The sequence below is a fragment of the Cryptomeria japonica genome, chromosome 9, assembly GCF_030272615.1.
Source record: "Cryptomeria japonica chromosome 9, Sugi_1.0, whole genome shotgun sequence".
Lineage (NCBI taxonomy): Eukaryota > Viridiplantae > Streptophyta > Pinopsida > Cupressales > Cupressaceae > Cryptomeria > Cryptomeria japonica.
The window spans coordinates 557341132-557367726 of record NC_081413.1 but is presented as its reverse complement, the minus strand read 5'-3'; positions in this window follow the sequence as shown (position 1 = coordinate 557367726).

Below are 26595 nucleotides of genomic sequence, written 5' to 3'. Positions count from 1 at the left end.
ATCAAAGACAACATGTTAACTATTCTTCCATATCGGTTATCCTGCTCTACCGATAACATGCAATATCGGTGACATCTATATTGGTAATCTGTTGTATCGATTGACATCAATAACAACACAATGCCAACAATCTCCCCCTTTGGCATTGATGTCAACACATGTAGTATCCAAGATATTACATAACTTTCTCCCCCTTTGACAATAATGGTAATGGGCACTGACAGGGTTTCTCTTCTCCTTGTGTCTACCGGGCACTGATACTTTTTCCCCCTTTTGCTCTACCAGATGCATCTTCTCCTTTAACCTTCATACTTTGTGTAGACACCTAAAAATGGTCAACGCTTGTGGAATCATACTTTAACATTTGCGCATTGCCTCATTTTAGGTTTTCGCGTCGCATTAACATTTCTCCTATGTCACGCACTTGGTTTTTATCATTTGCGAGCATCGAGTCATTCTTCTACATTCTTCATTCATCTCGTATTCGAATTTGGTCTTGTCGACAACACTATCCAGTCATGATTTTGATCGATCTTATCTTGTTGCATCAATGTGCGTGCTAATTTGTTATCATTTTGGACATCGTCAATCCTAATTAGGGTTTTGTCCTCCTGTCATTTTGCGATCGATTTGTCATCAATCGTTGCTCTCTTATCAATCTTATCATCAATCTTATCATTTTGGACATCGTCAATCCTAATTAGGGTTTTGTCCTCTTTTCAATCTTATCATTTGGCGATCGGTTTATCAATCTTGTCATTTTATGATCGATTTGTCATCGATCGTTGTCATGTTTGATTTTGTCATTTTGCGACCGATTTGTCATCAATCGTGGTTGTTTTCAATCTTGTCGTTTTGCAATCTATTTGTCATCGATTCTTGTCCTTTTGTCAATCTTGTCATTTTGCGACCGATTTGTCATCGATCGTTGTCTGTCTCAATTATGTCAATTTGGATCAATTTGTCATTGTTCCTCGTCAATTGGCTCATTTCTCAATCAAATCATTTATCGCATTGGTCATTTATCAATTCAAAATCATGACATTAATTATCTTCAATCACGACCTAATTGTCATTTTTGCATTGCTAATTCATCTCCTAGGGTTTCATGATTCAATCATTTAACCTTGTTTGTCATTTCTCCCACTAGGATCACTAAATTATTTATTAATCCTAAGTCTTCTCATTACAATTAAATCTTTATTTAATTGGCTAATTATTATTCCTCTTGTAAATTAATTAATAAATGACAAATTATTAATTAATTTACCTAATTTCTTCTAGTTCCTAATTTCCTATTTTTCCATCAATTTCTAATTCCTATTTTTCATCAATTTTAATTTTCTTAATTTCTAATTTCTTTTCCCTCCTATTTCATCTCCTAATTCTATGGGAATGACATTTCAATTTGTCATAATTGACAATCAATCAATTTTGACATAGAATGTGTCATATTTTGTCATAAATTATCAATCAATAAATTGTGCATAGAAAGTGCATAATTTGTCATAATTTGTCATAATTGACATAATTGATTTGCAATTTCCATTTGAATTGCATCATGCTAATCTTGTCATCTATCCAATTCTTCTATAAATTGGATGATCTTCATCAATCAAGGCTAATTGGTAATTGGTAATTGGTAATCAGGCTATTGAATCTATGCTTCTAGTACTCTTGATCAACAAACCAATATCCATCTTGCTTTCAATTGTATGTGTGCACTTGTAGGTGAGATCCACAATCCAACCATTTGAAGAGGAAAGAAGAACAATGGAGCCGCATGAAGGAGCGTTCAAGTCATGTCTATGGTTTGCATAATCTTTCGTTTTTGAATGCTTTTATTTCATGTCTCTATTGAGTGTTGTTTAGGATTAGATCATTGCAATGAATGCATTTGTGATTGAGCTAATGTCTAGTGTTTTGATATATCTGTTTGTGATGATTTCCTATTTCCTAACGTACATTAATTGGTGAACCCGATGTGAAAACTAACCTTCTAATCCCTTTACTGTGTTTTTGAAGTGCTTTGATGTTGATTTGCAGGTCAAAAACCCAAAAACAGGGCCGTGCAGGGTATTCTGGAGACTTCTGTGCCTGTGTAAGACAACTTGCGCCTATGTTGAGCATTCTGCGCTTGTGTAGGGCACATTCTGCGCTTGTGTCAGACATTCTGCGCTTGTGTCATGAGTTCTGCGCATGTGTAAAGTCCAGAACAGAGGTAAAAAAATGCAGTGTTTACTTGAAATTTGTTGTGTTTTTGCATTTTGTTTTCTGTGCTTTGGATTTTGGTACTAATTATCTATGCAGAATCTTGGCATACGCATGGGAAAGACTACAAACTAAACTACTAACAGGTTTTATGCAGATTCGATAGTCAAAGACAACAAATCAAACCTCTAACTCGGGTTTTGCAGGTTGCCTTGGAGAAACAACCAAACTTTGTGTTTGTGTTTTTTAATTAGGCACTTAGTGATTTCTAAATAGGTTGGAATGAACATGTTTGTGCTTTGATTGTTGAGTGTGACATTGGAGTAGGAGAGTATGCTCTCATCCTTCTTAGGGTGATCAGAAATCCAGATCTTCGATACCATGCTCGTGTCTTTGATTGTGTGTCTCCTTTAGAGGGCCTGCCTTCCCGACCACTTTGCTTTTGCAAGCAAGTGATAATCATGAGAGGGGAATGACCCAAAGTGAGTACGGCTAGAGTTCCTTGGCATTCTAACTCACTATAAAAAAATACCCGATAAGCGAAAGCTTTGAAGGAAGTGTTACGTGGGAATTGCAGTTACTTGGGAAGTGATGACCCTTGAACTCTTTCTCATATCAACATCTAAGTAGGGCCTCTTGGTCTAAATCGCGCTTGCGTGAATACATTTGTTTGGTATCTTGATGGGCTTAATGTCTCAATCAGGCTTGCGTGACATCAAGGAGTAATGCTTAACAGAAATCCTTACTACATACCTTGTTTTTAGAGGCCAAAAACCCTTCTAGTTGCTTGAGAAGGACAAATTCAAATACTTGGAAGAGATACTAAGTTCGCCATGGGGAGATTTCCATGGGGACTGATGCTTGGCTGCCCTAAGAAGTGAGTGCCATGGAGGGGAGCCCGTGGGGTCAAGCATCTATGTATTCTCCTTGAATCTCATAATGAGTCTACCTCTCAAGTACCTAATGTCTTTGCCTACCATAAGAAATGTGGAAATGAGATTGATTGTCTTGAGTCTAATTTGTAATATCTTGTATTCTTTGCTTGTCAAAAGTTGAATTGCATCCCATTTCAAAAAGCAAAACAAATTGATCCAACATAAGATTTAAACACAAGAGACATTGTCATACTTGAGTAATCCAAATCTTTGATAAACCCTAAGTCATTGTTAAGAAGTCTAGACCTTATCAAATCTTTTGTCCTTTTGTCATCAATATCATTTCGTCAAACCTAGCTTAGTATCCAAGAATATAGGGGAGACATTATCATCTTGTCCTTTGTCAATTAAGTCCTTTTGTCCTTTGAGGTCTAGACATCATTTCAATTTCCTAAAGGTCTCTTTTAGATTTGCATTCATAAGTTTGTCAAAATCTTCAAAAACAACCAAAAACAAAGATTGCATTTTCATCTATTTAGTTTGCATTTAGTTGCATATCATATATTATCCTTGAAAAATTCCAAAAAAAAAAAACATTGCATAAGTGACATGCCTGTTGAGACAAGATCAAGATCTAAGAAGATGAGTGAACCAATGTATCAACCCATGGACAACATAGCAAATTCGCAGTTTCAAACTAGTCAAACAGTGCAAGTTGAAGGTTCATCAAACACATCTCTACCACCATATGGAACGGTTCAACTTGGACCACCACCATTATATGAACCAGTGTTTGTACCTATGAAACCAGGACAAGGGAGTGTCCCACCAACTCCAAGAGGAAATGCACCTTTCAATTGGAACCAGCCCAGCTTGCAACAGGAAATACAAACATTGTATGAAGAACCAACTCTCTCACAAGGATTTGGTTTAGGTCAAGGCATTCACCAAGAAACAAATTCAAATATCCAACCAGACTCTTCATCCGATTCCGATGATTCAGATGATATTGACATGTTCCTTCAGAATCCAAAGATAACAAAAAAGATGGATAAGTTCTTGAGTAAAGTCTTTAAGATGTTTCCACAAAAATATCTTAACATGACGAGTAATGTGACCTCTTCAAACGAACAAGTCAATGTGCAAAAACAACAAAGTGGTGAGTTGTTAAGTTTCTCTCCACATCCAACTGAAGAAAATGTGCAACCTGAAACTCAGCCTACCTTAATGAGTAAACGTGCTTCAAAGGCATTGACAGTGACTATTCCTCAAAAGTCACCATTTGAGACAATAAATAATCCACTATTCAATGTAACACCTGCAACACAAGATCAAACAAGGACTACGCAAATATTGACAGATATCCCTCAACAAGAAGTAGTTCCTAATATGCATAAAATTGGATCAACATCTAAGATACAAGAAAGCTTCACAACTGGAATGCCTAATGTCAATAATGTCCAAAGCAATTCCACGATGCAAAAAAGTTCTTATGTCCCATTAAATTCAATATATTTGCCAAACACTATTGCGACAGATCCTTCGATAATGGCGACACAAAGAGCTACGGATAGTGGTTTGTACCAACAACAATTGTTGCAACGATTGAATAATATACAAAAGGTACAATCGAATGTGCAAACAAATGATGAGCAACAACAACAATATCACATTCGACAAGAAATTGCAGCGCCTTCGGCACCATTACAAGTTAACACAAACTTGCAACCATCACAATGGATTGGACAAGCAACACAACAAGTTAATGCAAGTGCCATACCCCATCCTAAGGAGAAGCAACGAAAACCATCTAAACAAAGTTTTTTGCAATTGATGGGATATACACCACGACAACAATTGGCACAAAGTCAACAAATTCCTATTTGTCAGCCTCAACACCAACATGTGCTACAATATATGCCAAGGCAAACAAGCTATCCTACTTCACAACCGCAAGTGGCGCCTATGCAATATCAACAACCTACTCAATTGCAATATCAACCTAGGCTCCAAGAAGCACAACAACAAGGTCAATATCAAGGCATAGCACAACCACAACAACAAGAGATGTACCAAGAACTTTATGTGCCGGAAACGCCAAAAATGCCCATTGTAGAGTATCAACAACCGATCGAAAATGCGATATATCAACAAAGAATACCAACTGGGATTAATGATGGACCTCTAAAATCTGATACAATTGCGCAACAACTTGAGAATTTGCAACGAAAAGTTGATGCATTAGAAACTAAAGGAACAAAGAAGTTGTATACAGATCAAGATTTATGTCCTAATCCATTTGACAAGAGTGTATACATGCCTCCATTCCCTAAGAATTTTGAGGCACCTAACTTTGAGAAATATAAAGGGAATGGCAATCCAAAAGATCATATTCAAGCATTTTTTGTGGCATGTATGGAAGTGAGCTATGAAGAGACATATTTAATGCGATTATTTGCATGAAGTCTCACGGGACAAGCCATGGATTGGTATTCACATCTGCCAGGAAATATAAAGACTTGGTCAGAATTGGCTCAAAAGTTTTTATCTCATTTCGTGTTTAATTTCGACAGTGACGTGACTATGTCAGATTTATGCAATACCAAGCAAAAGCAAGGTGAACCATTAGTGACTTTCTTGCAACGCTGGCGAAGCTTGTATAGTCGTTCTTCTCTCGATATACTTGAAGAACAACAAGTGAATCTGTTTATCCAGAATTTGGTCCCAGAAATGATGTATGAGCTAAAATTGAAAAGTCCTAGTACTATAGAGAAACTCATTAAGAAAGGAATGAGCATTGAAACGGCTCTTGTAGCTAAAGGAATTATCAAGCTCAATAAAGATAATGACAACACAAATTATTCAGGGGACAGAAATAGATTTTGGCATAAGAACAAGAATGTCACTAATGATGGTGTTGTTGATGCGAGAGCGGTGAATGCAAATCAACCCCCATTCATAATCAAGAAAATGAGTGTTCCTAACATGTCAACTATGGAACAAAATCAAGCACCAAGGAGCAATGTTACTCAATAGCCACAATATCAACAGCATGCTCAACAGCCGCAATATCAACAGCATGCTCAACAGCCGCAATATCAACAACATGCTCAACAATATAATCAACAACAAGGCCAACAAAAAAATCAACAACGCAAACCCTTCCAATCGAGGGATGGGCCCCCTCGACAGTTTACGCCATTGGGAGAGCCTATCAAATCAGTAATGAAGCAATTAATACAAGCGAAATTTATCAAGCTACCAGATATTAAGGCAGAACCAGCGGTAAAGCTGCATTGGTGGAATGATAATGCATACTGTGAGTATCATCGGTCCAAAGGACATAAAACTGCTTCATGTTTTCAATTAAAACATATGATTCAAGATTTATTAGAGCAAGGAGTAATTGAGGTAGATCCACCCCATCTGACCTCCAACACTGATCATACCATTTTCAAAACTCCTTTGCTGGATCATGACAAGGGTAAAGCGTCTTCTTCCAACTCTGCTCAAACGACCCATTATGCAAATACCGGTTATCACAATGTTATTAATTGTTTTCATGCGTCAAATGAGTATGTTTCCACCTTGAGAATAAAAGGACAAGATCCTTCTTGTGCGGTCACCACTCGTCGATCCAAAATAATCTTGAAAGGAGCTCCTGCGGCTCCTCCCAAACCAACTTCTGCAAGTCAGTATAATCTTTTGGATCATCTAGGAAAAACACCTGCACAAATATCCATTCTAGAGTTGTTGAAAATGCCTCCCATGCATCGTGCAGTCTTAGATAAAGCTTTGATTGAGTCCACTGTCCCGACAAATATTGATGTTGACCAATTTCAAGCGTGGATTGGACATTTAGCTGTTTCCCAAAGTGTCGCATTTTCTGATAGTGATATCTCACCTGATAAGCTCCCTCATAACGATCCTTTGCACCTTGAAGTCTTTGTCCATAATTGCAAAATCCGACGAGTCTTGATAGATGGCGGAGTAGGTCTTAACATTTGTACCTTGAGAGTGGTCATTGGCCTTGGATATACAGAAAATGATATTGATGCTTCCAAAAGAATAACAATCAAAGCATATGATGATGTTGAACGCCCATCCAAAGGGATAATTACATTGCCTATCAAAGTTGGTCTAGTGATGGAAAACACTTTCCTACAAGTCCTAGACCTTGATCTCCCTTATAATATGATTCTTGGCCGTCCATGGATCCATGCAATGAAGGCAGTTCCATCCACCTATCATCAATGTCTAAAATATCCTTACAATGGAACTGAGATAACAATTCCAGGAGATCCTAATCCATTTCAGTTCTATGCTACCTTAAAGGATACTCCTCAGCAACAAGTCCCAGTCAATAGAGAAGCTAAATCAGATGGTTATGTGGATCCCAATGCATTGTTAGATGTTGTCAAAGGAAAATTGAAGATACAGGACCAAGGGTGTGGAGAATATTCAATGGACCAAACATTCCTCATTGGAAATTTGCCGATGTCTCCAAAATCATATGGAAAACCGCATTTATTGCAAAAGGAAACCAAGGTCATTATTCAATATCAGCCTCCCACTACATTTGCAAGATGGGGAGAACTTGACAAAGAAACTGTAGATGATGGTGTCATAGATTGGCTCTATAAAGATCCAACTGAAACCCCACCTGTCAAGTTGCCAGTGGAATTGTATGGCAAAGGATTTACTATGCTGCAGAAGAAAGGATATGATGGTTGCAGTGGCTTAGGCCTGAACAACAATGGAAGGCTAGAACCTGTCATACCCACGAGGTGACCCCCAACTTTAGGGTTAAGTTTTGTACCATTACGAATTGGATCCACATCTACCAAAATGTCCACGTGTCGAAAAGGGCGTGATTCTAACGATGAAATAACACCTGAGGATACCCAACCTGAGACTGATTCTAATGAATGGGAGTGGAGTTCCTTTTCTTCTAGCTCCTATGCCCTTGATAATATCTTCATTGAACCTGATAATTTGCCCATGGAAGACAAACATGAAATAACTCCTCTTCCTAAAACATGTCCTCATGCTTGGATAGAGTCATTTTGGGATCCAAGCTCCGAATCCGATACAAGTAGTTCAGATAGTGACACCATAGATGTTCACATTTTTACCATATCAGCCCTCTCTATCCTTACAATCGATGATGACATGCCCCTCATTTATCCCCAGCTTATCCAATATGACCAACAAGAACCGCTCACATTGGACTGTTTTCAAAATGACGAAGCAATTGCAGAATTCCTGGGACTACGGGAAGGCATACCACAGGGCGATCATAAGGCAGGATTTGCTATTGACCTGGATTCCACAGCATATTTTGGGGAGTCAACTCCCTCTTCCAGTCATGAAAAAGAAAAAGAAAAAGAAAAAAATCAAAAGAATAGATCTTTGAGTGAAAACCGTAAGGCACTCTCTAATTCTACAAAAGTAAAAATAAAAGACGTACCTGCGGGTGAAAACCTTTCTGAGGCGCCCAAAGGTGGAAGAGTGGACGTACCCCTATCAATTCAGGACAAATCAACATTGCTTGTGGAGATGACCGAGGAAATCAATTTGGGTACACCTGACAACCCTAAGGTCATTCATTTTGCTTCTTCTCTATCAAAACAAGAAAAGATAGATTTTGTCAATTTCTTTCTAGAGAAGAAGATCAGCTTTGCATGGTCCTATGCAGATATGCCTGGCCTTGATCCAAAGTTAGTCCTTCATCATTTGCCATTGAAAGTAGGTGCTAAGCCCGTCAAACAAAAAATTAGAAAGATGCATCCTCAGGTGGCTCTTTTGGTTAAAGTGGAGCTAAAAAAATTGCTAGATGTGGGCTTCATCGGACCCATTGATTATGCAGATTGGATTTCAAATTTAGTACCAGTTAGCAAAGTAACTGGGGGCATCAGAATCTGCATAGATTTTAGGGACCTGAATAAAGCATGCCCTAAGGATGATTTTCCATTGCCAAACATAGACATCATAGTGGACATGACGGCTGGATGTGAGATGCTTTCACTAATGGATGGTTTCTCCGGCTACAACCAAATCCACATTGCACCTGAAGATCAACATAAGACAACATTCACCTGTGCTTGGGGCACCTATTGCTGGAATGTGATGCCCTTCGGTCTCAAAAATGCCGGTGCAACATATCAAAGAGTAATGACAATAATTTTTCATGATTTCATGCATACTTTGATGGAGGATTATGTTGATGACTTGTTATGCAAATCTGTTACCAGAGATAGTCATCTAGCCATCTTGGGCCCAATCTTTGACAGAATGGAGACCTACAAACTCAGGCTCAATCCAAAAAAGTGTGTCTTTGGTGTTACAGCTGGCAAATTACTCGGATACATTGTTTCTCGCCGAGGCATTAAGGTCGACCCCACCAAGGTCAAAGCAATAATGGAGGATATGCCTCCACCTTCCAACCTCTGGCAATTAAGAAGTCTACAAGGAAAGCTCTAGTCAATTCGTCACTTCATAGCTCAGTTGGCCGACAAATGTCATCCATTCCAACATCTACTGCACAAAGGTGTCGCTTTTAAATGGACTGAGCAATGTCAATCAACCTTTCAAAGACTATTTGCTGTCACCCGCCTATTCTAATGCCTCCTATAGAAGGAAAGCCCTTCTTATTGTATATCTCTGCAACTGAAACAACATTAGGAGTTCTCTTGGCTCAACAAGATGAGAATGGCAAAGAAAGAGCTATTTATTATATCAGCCGGACACTGGTTGGTTATGAATTAAATTATTCAACTATTGAGAGGGCATGCTTAGCAGTGGTATTTGCAACACAAAAGCTCCGACATTATATGCTAAGCCACCAAACATTGTTGGTTGCAAAAATTGATCCCTTAAAATATTTGCTTAGCCGAGCAGCTTTGACAGGTCGCCTAGCAAAATGGGTCATGATTCTCAGTGAATTTGACATTGAGTATATGGAGCGAAAGGCGATCAAAGGACAAGTCATAGCAGATCAACTTGCAGACGCTCCTATTTCTGACGATCATCCCATGTTGACCGATTTTCTAGATGAATCAGTCTTTGCTTTCACATCCTCTAATGAATGGAAGTTATACTTTGATGGGTCCCATACTAAGTTCGGGTCCGGAGCAGGCATCTTGTTTGTCACCCCTCAAGGTGACGCTATTCCAAAGTCCTACAGAATAACTTTCCACTATACCAATAACATTGCAGAGTATGAAGCACTGGTCACAGGACTCCGAGTAGCAGTCCACTGGAACATCAAGCATTTGCAAGTCTATGGAGATTCTCAATTAGTCATCTGACAAGTGAATGATGACTACGAAACAAAAGATGAAAAGCTTATTCCTTATAAGCACATGGTAGATTTCTTCAAGACAAAATTCATAGCTATCCAGTTCAGTCAAGTGCCAAGAATGCAAAACAAGTCGGCAGATGCAATGGCTACGATTGCTTCCATGTTGAATATGCCTCATAATATGGACAAGTGTGAATTCTTGGTCGAACAATTGCTGGTTCCCTCTTTTGACATTTCGACAGCTGATGTGATGTGCATTCTTGTTGGTCCCAATTCCCCATGGTACAATGACGTATATCAATATTTGAAATCCCAAACCTTACCACCTAACCTTTCCGCTAACCAACGCCAAGCCTTTATCCGACAGACAGCCAAATATGTCATCATCGCTGACACCCTTTACCGCCGTTCCTTTGACCATACCCTCCTCAGGTGTTTGGATTCTGACGAAGCACAAACGGCTTTACACGAGGTTCACGATGGTATATGTGGGGGACATTTCAATGGTCTTAGCTTAGCCAAAAAGTTGATTCATGTTGGGTATTATTGGCCTACTTTGGAAAAAGATGTTCATGATTTTGTTAAAAAGTGCTACAAGTGCCAGATCCATGGAAATTATATTCATGCACCAGCTCAAGAGCTTCATTCTGTTATATCACCATGGCCCTTTTCTCAATGGGGATTGGATCTTATCGGCAAGATTCACCCAACATCTGCAAATGGACACAAGTTCATTATTACAGCTATAGAATATTTTACCAAATGGATCAAGGCTATCCCCATGACTTATATCATTGGTGTCCAAATTTCAAAATTCTTGTTGAACTATATCATATGCAGATATGGGGTACCCCTTACCATAGTCACAGATAATGGTTGACCTTTTAAGAATAAAGATGTCAAAGAACTCTGTGACAAGTTTCATATTCAACATCGTTTTTCCAGTCCGTATTATCCACAAGGTAATGGTCAAGCTGAAGCATCAAATAAAACCATTATCAAGATCCTGAAGAAAGTTGTCAATGACGTTGGTTGAGATTGGCACATACAGTTAAATCCAGCACTATGGGCCTATCGCACTTCTATCCGCACCCCTACTGGTGCAACACCTTATTCCTTGGTGTATGGTGCGGAAGCCATTTTACCTTTGGAAGTCGAGATTCCTTCCTTGAGGGTTTCCTTGCAACACCTGATTGATGATGAGACACACAGAGTCTCTCGGCTGCATCAGCTTGAGATGTTAGATGAGAAACGTCAGACAGCTCTGACACATTTGCAAGCATATCAAAACCGTCTCCATCGCTCTTATAATAAGAAGGTCAAAGGGCAACACTTCGAAGTGGGAGACCTGGTTTTAAAGGCAAATCCCAAGAATGCACAGTCTTCTGACATCATCAAGGGCAAGTTTGAACCTAATTGGGTTGGGCCTTTCATAGTAACTGCAGCCTATGGCTCGGGGGCATATCAGCTTGCGACTCCAGAAGGTGAACCTCTGTCTGATCCTATCAATAGCATGCATCTTCGCAAGTACTGGGCGTAATTTTTTATCAGCACTTCTTCAAGTATGATCCTGAAAAAATACAAAAAAAAAATGAAAAAAGCAAAAAAATACAAAAAAAAAATGAAAAAAATAAAAAAAGTAAAAAAAGAAAAATGAAAAAAAGCAAAAAAGTAAAGAGAAAAAAATGATTCGCCCTCTAGTGAAAACCTGGCAAACAGGCGCTTTGGGCAAGTACCATGGTGAAAACCTGGCAATCAAGCGCCATGAGTAATGAGATTATTGCTTTGTCATCTATCATGACTTCTAGCTATGCTTTCTCTCGGTCAGTTTATCATGCCTATCTTTGTCTCGACCCAATGTTCTATTCCAGGCCTGTTATTGGTCAACATCACTGTCTTGCCTACTCCAGTTTCTTGTACATATGTTTTGGTCCCAGTCTATGTGTCTTTCAAGTGCGCATTGGGTGCCTTCCCCTTGTCATGATCAATCACTGGAGCTTTTGAATCCATAAATGTCCTGAAATAAGTCAAAAAAATAAAATAATGTCCTGAAAAAATTCATAAAAATCGCATAAATGTCCTGAAAAAAGTCATAAAAATCGAATAATGTCCTGAAATAAGTCAAAAAAATCAAATAATGTCCTGAAAAAATTCATAAAAATCAAATAATGTCCTGAAAAAAATCCCTAAAAAAATCATATAAAGTCCTAAAAAAATGAAAAACAAAAAAATTTGTAAAACTCGAAAAACAAAACAAAAACAAAAACAAACATTTTACAATAAATTATTCCTTTTGTGCATAGACAGATTGCTGAGCATACATCCAACAACTCGCAATTCAACACTGCGCTTTAATGGAATCATGCGTTAATAGATAAACTTTTTCAATCAACCCAGACATTCAAGCTGATCATAATTGTCTTATCAGTCGAATATCAGCATCCAAATCATTTGTCCTTTGTCACTTCTATCATGGGTCTTATACAGGGTGTGGTATACTCGAAACCAGACTGTGTCCTGTCTTAGACGGGGTACCGCATTTCCTGAAACGAGACAGCATGATCGTCCTATTAGCACTTTCAACTTTTGACAATGAAGATCAAGATGTTTGTCTGATTTGCTTGAATTTGTGTATCTTATCTTTTTATTGATTTATCTTTGGCTTTGATCATGTTCCTATGTTGCTCGATGATGTCACTGAGTGATTTAGAGTGACCGGGATGGTTCATGATCCTTTTTTTTTTTAATTGCGATTGTTGTTTGTCTATGATGTGTCTGTCTTTTGCAAAAAGGGTTGCATTTTAGCACTGGCCTTCAATGCCATGATGCTACGCATCCATTTTGCTACATAAAAATAAAGGTTCTCACCTACAAAGTGCGTTACTGAAAGCAAATTTTTCTTCATCTCTAACTGTTCTCTATCTCATTTCTTCTTACTAACGTTTCTTCCGTCAGTTTGGATAGTCCGTTCGGTCTAGTGCTCCGATCTCCACACACACATGTTGCATCCTGCATCCATTTGGTTAGTACATTTGCATTGCATCAAGCATCACATCAAGCATTTTATCCATTTCATATTATAAATGCATCAAAAATACATAAAAATACATCCATACATGTTCATAAACAGTGCATAAATCATCCATCCATAGAAAATAACATAAGTCATAACATATAACATCCAATCATATCGATGCATATCATATCACATATCACAATCATGTCGGAGTACAAAATTGGACTGTCTATCCTAAGTATGGCCCGCAGGCTGACTACAACATGTCAAACTACATAATGTCCACTGTCTGTCATAAGGAGTACGTGCCTCTATCACTGGGTGCTCCCTCTGTCCTCCTCATCCCTGCCATGTCTCGCAGATGATGTCCCTCCTGTCCCTGGTCCTGGTTGTGGTGGTCTCATAGGTCCACTCACCCCCATGCTGCTCAATGACCTCCGAGAGCATGACCTGCTCTCTGTCCTCGATCATGCCCGATATGAAGGTGCTCTCCGCTCCGGTGGAACTGCACTCTCATATAGTGTCCTCCAATACAGTCTCTCCTCTTCGGTCTCTACCAGCATCTGTGCCATCTCTCGTGCACTGGCATCCCTAATCGACCCAATGAACTCAGTGACTCTCTGTCCCTCTTGCTGTGCCTGCGCTATTGCTGTATCTCGAGCTGCTGTGAGTCTAGCTATCTCCGCTTTGAACTGCTCATGTTGTCTCTCCAATGTTGCAATATAATCCTGCTGGCTCGCTATGGTAGCCCTGCACATATCCATCTCCTCTGTCCTAGCTGTCCCTAGCTCTATAGGAATATCCTGCAATGTCTCCTGATCAGCTGAGTTTGGCTCCTCATCGTCCTCTCCACCATCATCACCATCATCATTCCCCTCACTATCAGCTCCGTCCTCATCCCCATCTCCCTCATCCTCATCATCACCCTCGTCATCCTCCTCGTCCTCATCATCTCCCTCCTCTCTTATGAGTGGGAAGTCCTCCCGTCTCCTCGGTACTGGAATATCTGGATCTATCAATGGCACTGGCTGTCGTGGTGCAAACCATATCTCATACTCCTCTGTCGTCCCAGCATCTACCACATCTGACCTCCAATCCCACTATCTCTACTGTAACTGTGCAAAGTCTGCATATGCTATGTGTGGCTGAATCATACTCCCCCACTGACTCGTCTCTCTGTGAGATCGGGCAAATTGAGCCATCCTCCTAGGTACATCCTGCGTCTCTCCAAACTGTCGTCTGACCCTCTCTGGCAGGTACATCTCAATCACTCTCTGGCGGTTCACTGGTCGCCCAATCAGGTACCTCTCCTGTCTGCAATATGGTAGCTCCTCATGATCATCTAACCATCCGGGGCAATCTCGATATGGCCTCCATATGAACTCTCTCAGTCTGTCTAGCTCATGTCGCCAGTACAATATATATCCAAACGGACCCTGTCTCAGTGCTCCCCCATAGCAATACACATATGGTCGGTGTGGTACAACCTGTCTCTCTATAATCAGTCGACATATGGCAATGTGCTCAAATGCCCATACCTGAAGCAATGTGACTCCACAGCTTAGAGTCTGCACTCCCTGATACGCTATCTGATGCAGCTGAAAATATAGCATAGCCAGTACACATGGTCCCCATGCGTACACTGTCCCCTCTGTCACCATCCGCTCTAGCACTCTTCCCCATCCAATAGGGAATCCATGCCCTCGTCTGTCACCTACTAGAAGACATGCTATCACAACTGCTATCACCACATATCGTCGGTCATACTCGGAAGCCATGCTCTCCCAACCAATCTCCCTCTCAACAATATCCAGATCATGTGTGTCACACTCAAATAGCCTGCATAACGCGTCTCTCCCTGTCACTGGGTCGTACTCTATCATCTCCCCATGTATCAAAATGCGGAGGATGCGCCATACGTCCTCTAGAGTCACTGTCGCCTCTCCAGTCGCCAAATGGAATGAGGAGGTCTCCAAATGCCATCGCTCTGCCAATGTAGTAAGCAATCCTATGTTTGCCCTAATCTCGGGCATGTATGTGATGTAATATATGCCAAGTCCTGCTAATGTGTCTCTCTCTGTGCTCCTGAGTCTATGTCGTAGCATAAAACAGTCTGGTTGATTCTCCCGCGTGATTAACGGATACTGTCGACTCTGCATCACAATCGGGGCATCTTTTTGTCAGTTTTAGGGTTTTCTCCTATGGGTTGCATTTCCTCATTTTCATGTCCAAATCAGGGTGTTTTTCATCTAATCTGACCTATCCTACTCTTATCCCCCCTTTTCCGATCATTTGCATGTCATTTTGAGCAAAACTAAGGTTTTCAGTGCACAATTGCACCTATGTTAGAGAACCTACGCCTGTGTCAGGTAACTTGCGCTTGTGTCTTCCTACACAAGCGCAGAATTAGACTACACAAGCGCAGAAGTCCTCTTTTGCATCCCCTGTGGGCCCCGCAATGTCCTGCAAACGAGTCAAATTCATCAAATTGAAAACATGGGTTTTCGAGATACATACCGCTGCTCCTGCATCGTCTGGTCGTCTGAATGTGCGTACACGTTCTCCAAGGTGATCCGCCATTGGAATGTTCACCATCTCTCTGCAAGTGTCCTTGTCCAGAGCAACAACTCCTCCTCTTTAGCTAGTGCAAATGAGCAATTTTCACCCTCTTGGTCTCATTTATAGCTCTTTGTTATTGCATAGATGGACGTGCGTCCTCTCCATCTTATGTTGGTCACGGTCTTGTGCACCTTACATTGCTTGTCCTTCATGCATCCGATCTCCGCTTGTCAGTCCGTTCGATCCTATCATTTTTTATCGATCAATTGGCCTCTTTTCTGCATGTTTTCGACCAATTCCTCGAGGGGGCATGCATATGTCATTATTATTATCTGGGGCATTTTCATTATTGTTCTTTGAAATAACGCTTACAATCGCATTGTCTCAAAGAGGGGCAAAATGTAGACACCTAAAAATGGTCAACGCTTGCGGAATCATACTTTAACATTTGCGCATTGCCTCATTTTAGGTTTTTGCGTCGCATTAACATTTCTCCTATGTCACGCACTTGGTTTTTATCATTTGCGAGCATCGAGTCATTCTTCTACATTCTTCATTCATCTCGTATTCAAATTTGGTCTTGTCGACAACACTATCCAGTCATGATTTTGATCGATCTTATCTTGTTGCATCAATGTGCGTGCTAATTTGTTATCATTTTGGACATTGTCAATCCTAATTAGGGTTTTGTCCTCCTGTCATTTTGCGATCGATTTGTCATCAATCGTTGCTCTCTTATCAATCTTATCATCAATCTTATCATTTTGGATATCGTCAATCCTAATTAGGGTTTTGTCCTCTTTTCAATCTTATCATTTGGCGATCGGTTTATCAATCTTGTTGTTTTACGATCGATTTGCCATCGATCATTGCCATGTTTGATTTTGTCATTTTGCGACCAATTTGTCATCAATCGTGGTTGTTTTCAATCTTGTCGTTTTGCAATCTATTTGTCATCGATTCTTGTCCTTTTGTCAATCTTGTCATTTTGCGACCGATTTGTCATCGATCGTTGTCTGTCTCAATTATGTCAATTTGGATCAATTTGTCATTGTTCCTCGTCAATTGGCTCATTTCTCAATCAAATCATTTATCGCATTGGTCATTTATCAATTCAAAATCATGACATTAATTATCTTCAATCACAACCTAATTGTCATTTTTGCATTGCTAATTCATCTTCTAGGGTTTCATGATTCAATCATTTAACCTTGTTTGTCATTTCTCCCGCTAGGATTACTAAATTATTTATTAATCCTAAGTCTTCTCATTACAATTAAATCTTTATTTAATTGGCTAATTATTATTCCTCTTGTAAATTAATTAATAAATGACAAATTATTAATTAATTTACCTAATTTCTTCTAGTTCCTAATTTCCTATTTTTCCATCAATTTCTAATTCCTATTTTTCATCAATTTTAATTTTCTTAATTTCTAATTTCTTTTCCCTCCTATTTCATCTCCTAATTCTATGGGAATGACATTTCAATTTGTCATAATTGACAATCAATCAATTTTGACATAGAATGTGTCATATTTTGTCATAAATTATCAATCAATAAATTGTGCATAGAAAGTGCATAATTTGTCATAATTTGTCATAATTGACATAATTGATTTGCAATTTCCATTTGAATTGCATCATGCTAATCTTGTCATCTATCCAATTCTTCTATAAATTGGATGATCTTCATCAATCAAGGCTAATTGGTAATTGGTAATTGGTAATCAGGCTATTGAATCTATGCTTCTAGTACTCTTGATCAACAAACCAATATCCATCTTGCTTTCAATTGTATGTGTGCACTTGTAGGTGAGATCCACAATCCAACCATTTGAAGAGGAAAGAAGAACAATGGAGCCGCATGAAGGAGCGTTCAAGTCATGTCTATGGTTTGCATAATCTTTTGTTTTTGAATGGTTTTATTTCATGTCTCTATTGAGTGTTGTTTAGGATTAGATCATTGCAATGAATGCATTTGTGATTGAGCTAATGTCTAGTGTTTTGATATATCTGTTTGTGATGATTTCCTATTTCCTAACGTACACTTTGCATCCTCACAAATCACAAAATTTGAGATGGAGGGCTCTATGTGTGTGAAAAGTGGACCTATATTTGTATCTGGAATACACAACACTTCAATTAAGTCATTAGATGCATGGTTAGTAAATCAATGAATAATAAACCATTACGAAGCGACCCATTGCCTTCTAGTAGATGCGAGTTTAGATTGCTCTCAGATTGTTAAGCTATCCAGTGACTAGACAACACCTAAACGAAGGATTTTTAAATCTATATAAGCATGAATATAAGCTAAATGGATGCAAGATTTAAGCTAGATATGCAAGATTAATCTAACATGATTTAAGCAATATATGAGTATTTAAATTAAATGATTTAGGTAATATGAAGTAACTAATATGCAATATATCAATGCTAATTCTCAATGAACCTAGACCAAAAACAATATAATAACAATGTATTCTCTAGGATTTTTGAATGAGAGATGAGAGCCTGAATTTATAGAAAATCAGAAAGAAACCAACGGCTGAGATCAAATGATGATGAGCGGTCAAGATTTTCCAAGAGGAAGCACAATCCAGGTGAGTTGATGTGATTGGATGCTTTTTTCAGTTTTTAAAGGAAATTGAACTAAAATTAAGATAAAATCAAGAAAAACTGATTTGTTCTCTCTTTCATTCAAATTTAATATTTAATTGTTTTAATTGCTTTCTTTGAGATTATCTATCAATTTTTAATTTTTTTTTAAAGATTATCTGGAATTGATTTCTTTTCTCAATTTTAATTCTTTTTTTGTCAATTAATTCCTTTTTATTTATTTATTTCCTTTTTTGAAGATTTGTGCTCATAATTTCCAATTCCTCTTTCTTGATTTGTTTCCTTTTTTGAAGATTTGTGGCAAATTGATTTATTTAATTAAATTAATTCTTCTTTTTGATGATTTAATGACAAATTGATTTATTTAATTAAATATGCTAGGATATTTAATAAAATAAATAAGATAATTGTTTAAAATGATTTACTTGGAATGATTAATTAATTAAATAAATATTTAATTAATATTGAGTGATTAATTTGCCATGTGACATTGATGATTAAAGAATTAATTGTGTGCTCAAGATTTTTTTAATTGCCGTTTGTTAGGACCTTGGTGATGTTGTTGAGATTAGGGGCTCATGGTTTATATGACCATTTTTAGGGTATTACATTTGCCCCTCTTTGAATTAATGTGCAAGTAGTGCATTGGTTCAAAGAAAATTTGATGTCTAGGAGATACCGGTTCTGAACTTGATTGATCACGAACTAGATGAAAAGCGAGGTGTTTAGCTTGTTTCGAAGTGATGAAGCTGAATGAAGTCTTATTAAAGCGATACCATTCCCAAACTTTATTGAACTAGGAACGATAGAAAACAAAAGATACCGAACTTGAACTTGATTGATCAAGAAGCGGATCTTACTGATCTAGAACTTGATTGATCTAGACACAGCGCGTGATGATAAAAATCTTGAATTTGATTGATCAAGATACGATGAGTGAAGATAAACTGTCCAACTTGATCCAAAACGACTAATACTGAACACCTGCTTAGATTGAGTGTGATCAAAGATACTCTTTAAACCCTTGATTGAATTTAAACGAATAATCAACTTGATGAAAAGCGATGAAACTGATTAACGTTAAGAGATTGATTCAGATAAAAGACAAATATCAGCTTGATATGAAGCAATGAAACTGATATGCCCCTAGTGATTGATTTGATTTAGATGATCGAGAAATCTCAACTTGATATAAAGCGATGAAGTTGAGATGCCCCTAGAGATTGATTTGATTCAGATGGTCAAGAGATCTCAACTTGATATAAAGCGATGAAGTTGAGATGCCCCTAGCGATAAGAATTTGATTGATTTTATTTAGTTGAAAAAGATTTTTGCTCGAGTTTTGATGAAGATTTAAAAAATTTCTTGACATTTGAAGATGTGAGATCATAAGGTCATGAGTATGCCCCCTCGGGACTGAAATCGAAAGATAGTGAGGATTCATTATGATAGACAATTACTTTAGCGATGATGATGATTTGAGTACGAAAGTGATTCATAGGAATAAAATTGAGACTCGGCATTGATTGACAAGAGATTGAGTGCAAATTGAAGAAGATAATGAGCAGTTGATGAAAGTGTTAAGTGGTCAACATCATAAAAATTTTATGAGAGAATTGACGTCAGATTTTGATTTCGATCCCGAAAATGGACTCAGGACAGCCGATTTATGAGCTCTTGATTTGATTTCATCGTACTTGTGTTGATTGATTATGAGATGTTGATCTATATGTATGCATTTCTTTTCAGCATGGATGTATGTAATGCAAATGAAATATGGATGTTTGTTTTTCTTTCTTTTCATATGCAAATAGATGAATGTAAATGAGTAATGCAATTTTTTTTCATTTTTTCTATGCAATAAGATGAATGCAAATGAGTGATAATGAATGTATGAATCTATAGAAAATGCTCATATATGCAGCTAACATCTCAATACACAAGTACTCAATCAGAGAAACGATGATGAAAAAGAGACCACTTAACTGAGAAATGATGAAGCTTCCAACTCTCATTCAGAAGATAAAGAGAGCATTGTTATTATATCGAAATCACTCTAAATTCATGAGATGTAGAATGAAATACAAGATGAGATGCAAAATGAGATGCAACCGAAACCTGGTCACTGGATTTGAAAAGCTTAATTTTCATCATTGAGCATTTTGCAATTATAGCAGGCAACATAGAGTTCATTTCTTTTCATGTGCAATATTAATTATCTTGTCCGCAATGACCCTTTTTTCGTTCATATCCTTGGACAGATTTCATAGGGACCTGGATCGCATGACAAAGCAATTCCCTCAAAACAAACAAAGAAATGATGGGAACGTCCCGTAGCATACAAATAAGTGGAGTCGAGGTATGTGTGGCAATTTCACCTTGATGTGAAGGCTCTTATCACAAACACCCAGCTGATTAGATGTTTTTAGATCATCAGAATCATTCCTACAAGGAGAAAACAAAGAAAATATTATGCCCCCAATCCTTGCTCCTCTTGGTCACAATAGACTTCCTCGAGTTACTCAGAGGGATAATAATTGAAAACCAATATAAAAGACAACACATAAATAAAATTTTCATTCATAGCTCAAACTATTTAGTGATTATTTTCCGTTATGTTGTTTTGCTTGTTAACTTAGTGATAAAACTCTTCAGTAGTCAAGAGACAGGTAACTAACTCAGAGTGGACGACCAGGTTTCACTGATGTAGGGTTCACTTGGTTGATATTGCTTAGGACATGTAATGTGCTCTGTTGATTAACCTAAGACTAGGACATTGATTAGTTTCAAGCCATGAGGGTTCCAACGAACCAGGATGTCACAAAAGTGACTAAAATATGTACAAGTGAAAGCAAAGATGCATGAAAGTGGGAATGCCAACGTTGCATTGATAGATGGAGCGCTTGAGTACAAGAGGCACCTGTTTGCCAGGTTTTCGCCTGCTTGGCAGAGATTCATATATTTTTTACCAAGGTGCCTATTTACCAGGTTTTCACCAAGGCATTTTCTCTCTTTTTCCCTTTTTTTCTTTTGTTTTTGTTTTTGTTTTTTTGTTTTTTTGAATTTCTTCAGGACTTTTTCTGATTTTTATGATTTCTTCTGAACTTTTTCTGATTTTTAGGATTTTTTTCAGGACTTTTTCTGATTTTTAGGATTTTTTCAAGACTTTTTCTAATTTTTAGGATTTTGTAATGTTTGCGCCTAGTGTCTAGCAAGGCAAAAGGGATTTTGAGTACATGAATGGATAAGTGAATGATGGTGGATGCTTTCAAGGACTATCTCACAATGTTAATCCAAGCACAGGGTCCAGATATAGCAATGTAAAGCAAGGATTTTAGCGATGTAAAGAAAGGATTTTAGAAATGTAAAGCAAGGGTATAGCGATGTAAAGTAAGGATTTAGCATAACGAAGCAAGGATATAGCATAACGAATCCATATGGTCCAAAGAAGTGGCCATGTCAAGAGGTTTGTGGAAAGCATGTTTTTGCATTTTGTCCATAGTGTTGATCAAGATCAAGGGATAGATTTGGATAGGACGCAGATATGATAAGCAAGATCAAAAGGGAGTTATGAAGGATGTAAGCGAGCGATGGAGAGGAGATAAAGGGTGTGGATCAAGTGCAATATATAGGACATACAAAACCTATAAAGATCCCTAACCTTGTCAATATCAAAGGTGGAAAAGGGATGTGAATGTAGATAGAGCGAATGAGGGATAATGGAGGATGAAGGATAATAGAGGATGAAGGATAATAGATGGAAGTGCATGGATGGAACTTGCCCCCAATGTAAAGTGCAAAAGGATAATGGATTATGCATGATGCTTGTTTGCCAGGTTTTCATCATGGTACTTTCCCAAGGCACCACAAGAAGTGGTTTTCACATAGGGATGGATTTATTTCTCTTTACTTTTTTTTTCAGATTTTTTTTTCACTTTTTCATCATTTTTAAAAAAAAAATTCTTGGAAGATAATGGAGGCATGATAGGGGATGGAAGAAGGACCCCAACGTCTCACTGCTTTGGATGGTACCCTTAGAATATGAGTTGCAATAGACCATGGCTATGAAGGTATGCTCAAAGACGTTGGCAGGCTAATGAAATGAAACTAGGGCAAGGATTTATGCAAAGGATTGGATAAGAGGGATGGAAGGGTGGAAAAGAGGTGTTGGATGATGGATGGGATATTGGAAGAATTTGTATGGATAGATTGAAATGTTGGAAAGATCAACATTGGCACACATCTTGAGGATGGTGGACATATGGAAGAGAAGTGAATCTCAAATTTTGAGATTTGGATGGAGGAAAGGTTACATATTTTGGGGCATAAGAACCCAAAATGGATGAAGGAGGTGATGGAGGGATAGACTCTGAAGGTTTGGATGGAGGAACAACAATTTTGGATGCCAATTTTGATTTTTCTTTATACTGTTGTGCTTCAAGCAGCCGCTTAGGGATCCACATGGTTTTTTATTTTTCATGAATTTGTAGTTCCTTAGAGCACATTTCTTGTACAAGTGCCTTAGGAACCCATATAACTTTTGACTTTTCTTCTTTCTTTGTGGGCCTTTGTGGCATTTTGTATTTTTCTTTTTCTTTTTGGATCATATTTTGCTTGGTTTTGACATGTCGATTAGATGGGACATGTTGATCCTTGAATACATTTGGATTGCTTGATTTATGACTTTTATGCTTGGCATCCAAATTGCTTGGAGGGAGATGCATGGATAGATAGGAATGATATGGAGGTCTTTTAGATGGGTGGAAGGTACTCGAAGATGTGTGCCTTTGTTGATCCTGCATAAGGGATGGAGGGATATAAGGACCTAGAATGGATGGAAGCGGCGAAGGAGAAGGCATGTATTTGGATTTAACTGGAGAAATGTAGGATTTATGAGGGATACCAACATCTTGAGAGTGAGCAATGTAGCCAATATAATAAAGATTTTTTTTTATAGTAGGGGGTTCTAATATACCTTGTCCATGAATGTCTAACCCTTTTCTTTGGTAATGCATGCTTTGAAAGATCTTTTTAACAAAGGGTTTCTTCTTACTTTTGATGCTAGAGGCAAGTCCATTTTGAGGTGGAGGTGGAATGTAAGGAATGATAGGATCATGAGAGGGATTTATGGGCATGGTGGACTCTTGAGCTGAACATGGAGGATTATGACAAGGAGATGAAGGGATACTTTGATCTTGACATGGAAGAGGACCATTGGATAGAGTAGGAAGGGTGTTTGACTCTTCATGTTGAATAGGATCGTTTGAAAAGGTGGAAGAGGCATCATGATCTTGCTTAGGAAGTAGACCAGGAATGGGATTTGGAAGGATGATTTGCTCTTGAGATGGAAGGGGGTCATCTTGGAAGAAATGGAAATATATAAGGGGATCATCATGGGATTCTAGTGAAATAGGATCTTTTTCAATCATTAGATGGGATTGAGGAGTTTTGGTGTCTTGATCTTGATTTATGATAGGACTTGTTTCTTCATTTTTCAGATTATCCTCTTGACATGGAGTCACTTTTAAGGAAGGGGTGGTGTTTTTTTATATGCATGGAGGATTATTGGAAGGTGTTCATATCTTGGTACGATGGGGAAGCATTTTGAGTGGGACTCTCTAGAGTGGGTACGTTTGGAATTGAAGTGTATGATGGCACACGATCTGGGATTTTTAAATCTTTAGAGGAACTTGTATTAGTATTGGGATTAACTTGGATTTCCATAAGAGATAGCCCTTGAAGGTAAACATGAGAAGTTTCATTGTTTAAAGGAGATGAAGGCATCATGGAAGGGATGGAGGCCATATATGGAGCCTTGCTAGACATAGGTTTGTGATTTTGATTATGCGTAGATGTAGTTCCTTCTTTTTCTTTAGGTGAGTCATTAGGATCTTCAATTTCAATGACACCATCATCAAGGAGATCTTGAATCTTATGTTTTAATTCCATACACATTGAAGTCTTATGTTTGTTATGCCTATGATATACACAATAACTACTCAAAACTGCACATCCCCATGTGGTCATTTTAGGCAATGTGATAAGATTGTTCTTAATAAGCTCTTCCAAAGCTGACTCAATAGATTGCCCCAAAGGTGTAAACTGTCTATCTAGGAAATAGATGTCTTTTTGTCTTGGTGAAGGTGTTTTGTGATCTTGTATGAGATTTGTTCTTTGATGGTCACTTATTTGTTGGTATTCACTTGTCAAATCACATAATCGTTTTAGCATTCCTTGAAGTTTCTCACACTTGATATCATATATTTGTTTTTCAAATGGAGTCATTGATTTATTTTGTTGGATTTCCATGTCATATATTTCTTCCTTTATATCTTGAAGCATTTGAGCAAAGGTAGCCATAGGAATTGGAGCTAAGGTATCCATGTGATTCTTACTTTTGTCAAAAAATTTAGAAGAGCTTCTGGTTTGAACAGGCATTTACAACCGACAGGACTAAGAGCTACATGTGTTGTAGAAGTCAAGATCAAATTATAGCTAGTTGTTCATTTAACGTAGTGATTGAGTGAAGTAACTAAGATCTGGTCTGGTTTTAGGAATGATCTATCCCGTGTAAGATGTTATCTAAGTTAACTTAGGTTTGATAAGATGTTGTTTGAACTAGCTGAGAGATGATCGACAAAATCGTGCAACGCAACAACAGGGGTACACTATCAAGGTTGTTTATGCTCAGGAGGATGATAACCAGTTTTATGCTTGTTGTAGACTGATTTGGGCAATTTTAATTGTTTTGACTGACAAGATCAGGAATTCATACGACATATTGGACAGAGATGAGATTTTGACAAACAGAGTTTCAATGACTGATGACTACCAATTTTTGATAAGGACTAAGTTTTTGTTGACTGACAGGGACCAGTTTTGGACTAGAATAGAGTTTTGATCACTGAGTTGTTGATTTGTTTGATTTGTTTTCTCTAGTTTTAGTTTTAGGGATGAAAACATAGAAAACACGCAAGATATATAATAATTCAATCACAACACGCTAACCCTATGGAAGTTGGCTTAGAGAAGAAAACCTTTGCTCGCTGACTTAGGTACACACCCAATAGCTAATCAGAATATGACTGTTGAGTCTCACACAATGGATTCTCAACATCGTATTAGCCGACTCCAAATGCTAATGGGTGCATGATATGGCAAGTGTCTTGAGAGAGTTACTATCTCTCTTGCACAAAGATTATCAACATTTCAGAGGTGAATCAGGTAGCTTCTAATCTTATAGTTCTTAGTGAGGAATTCCGTTTGAAATTACCCCTTGAATTCACGCAAGTATGATTAAGGCCTATAGCCCAACAAGGTACTGAAACAAGTTGTAGTCACATAAACGTGATTGAGACCGCGAGGCCCTACAAAATGCTCGATATGAGAGATCTCAAAGAGAAAAATCAAATAATCCCATCCTCTGAGACGTTAATCACCAGAGGCCTATTTATTATAGTGAGTTGGAATGCTCAGGTCCAGCTGTACTCACTTGGGTCGTTCTCACAGGGTGATTACTTTTTCCCACTATGACAGGCCCGCTAAAGGTACACAAATCTCAAAACTTAGAAAAAAGCTTCGAGGGTCTAGATTTCTGATTGTCTTAAAAGACAAGAGCATACTCTCCTACCTCTTAGTTTTTTTTGAAAACACGAAAGACATATTTGTTCTTTAACCAGATAGCAATTTAAGTGCCTAAAAAAATACTAAATGAATACACAATGTTTAATTTATTCTCCTTAGGCAACCTGCAAAACCAATATGTCTGTAGTCATTTTCTTCTTGATTCTTTGGCAGGCGTATGTTTGATTGATAGATTCTTTGACAAGCGTCCTGCAAACATTAAAAGCCCAAAATTAGTTTCCAAAATAATATTTAAAAAAATCATCAAAAGAAAATTCTATCATGCAAACTATAAATTAAACTAATCTAAAAAAAATTACCATTTTTTATGACTATCATAGTTATGACAGTTTTGATAGTACTGCACTCTGTCATTTATAACTTTT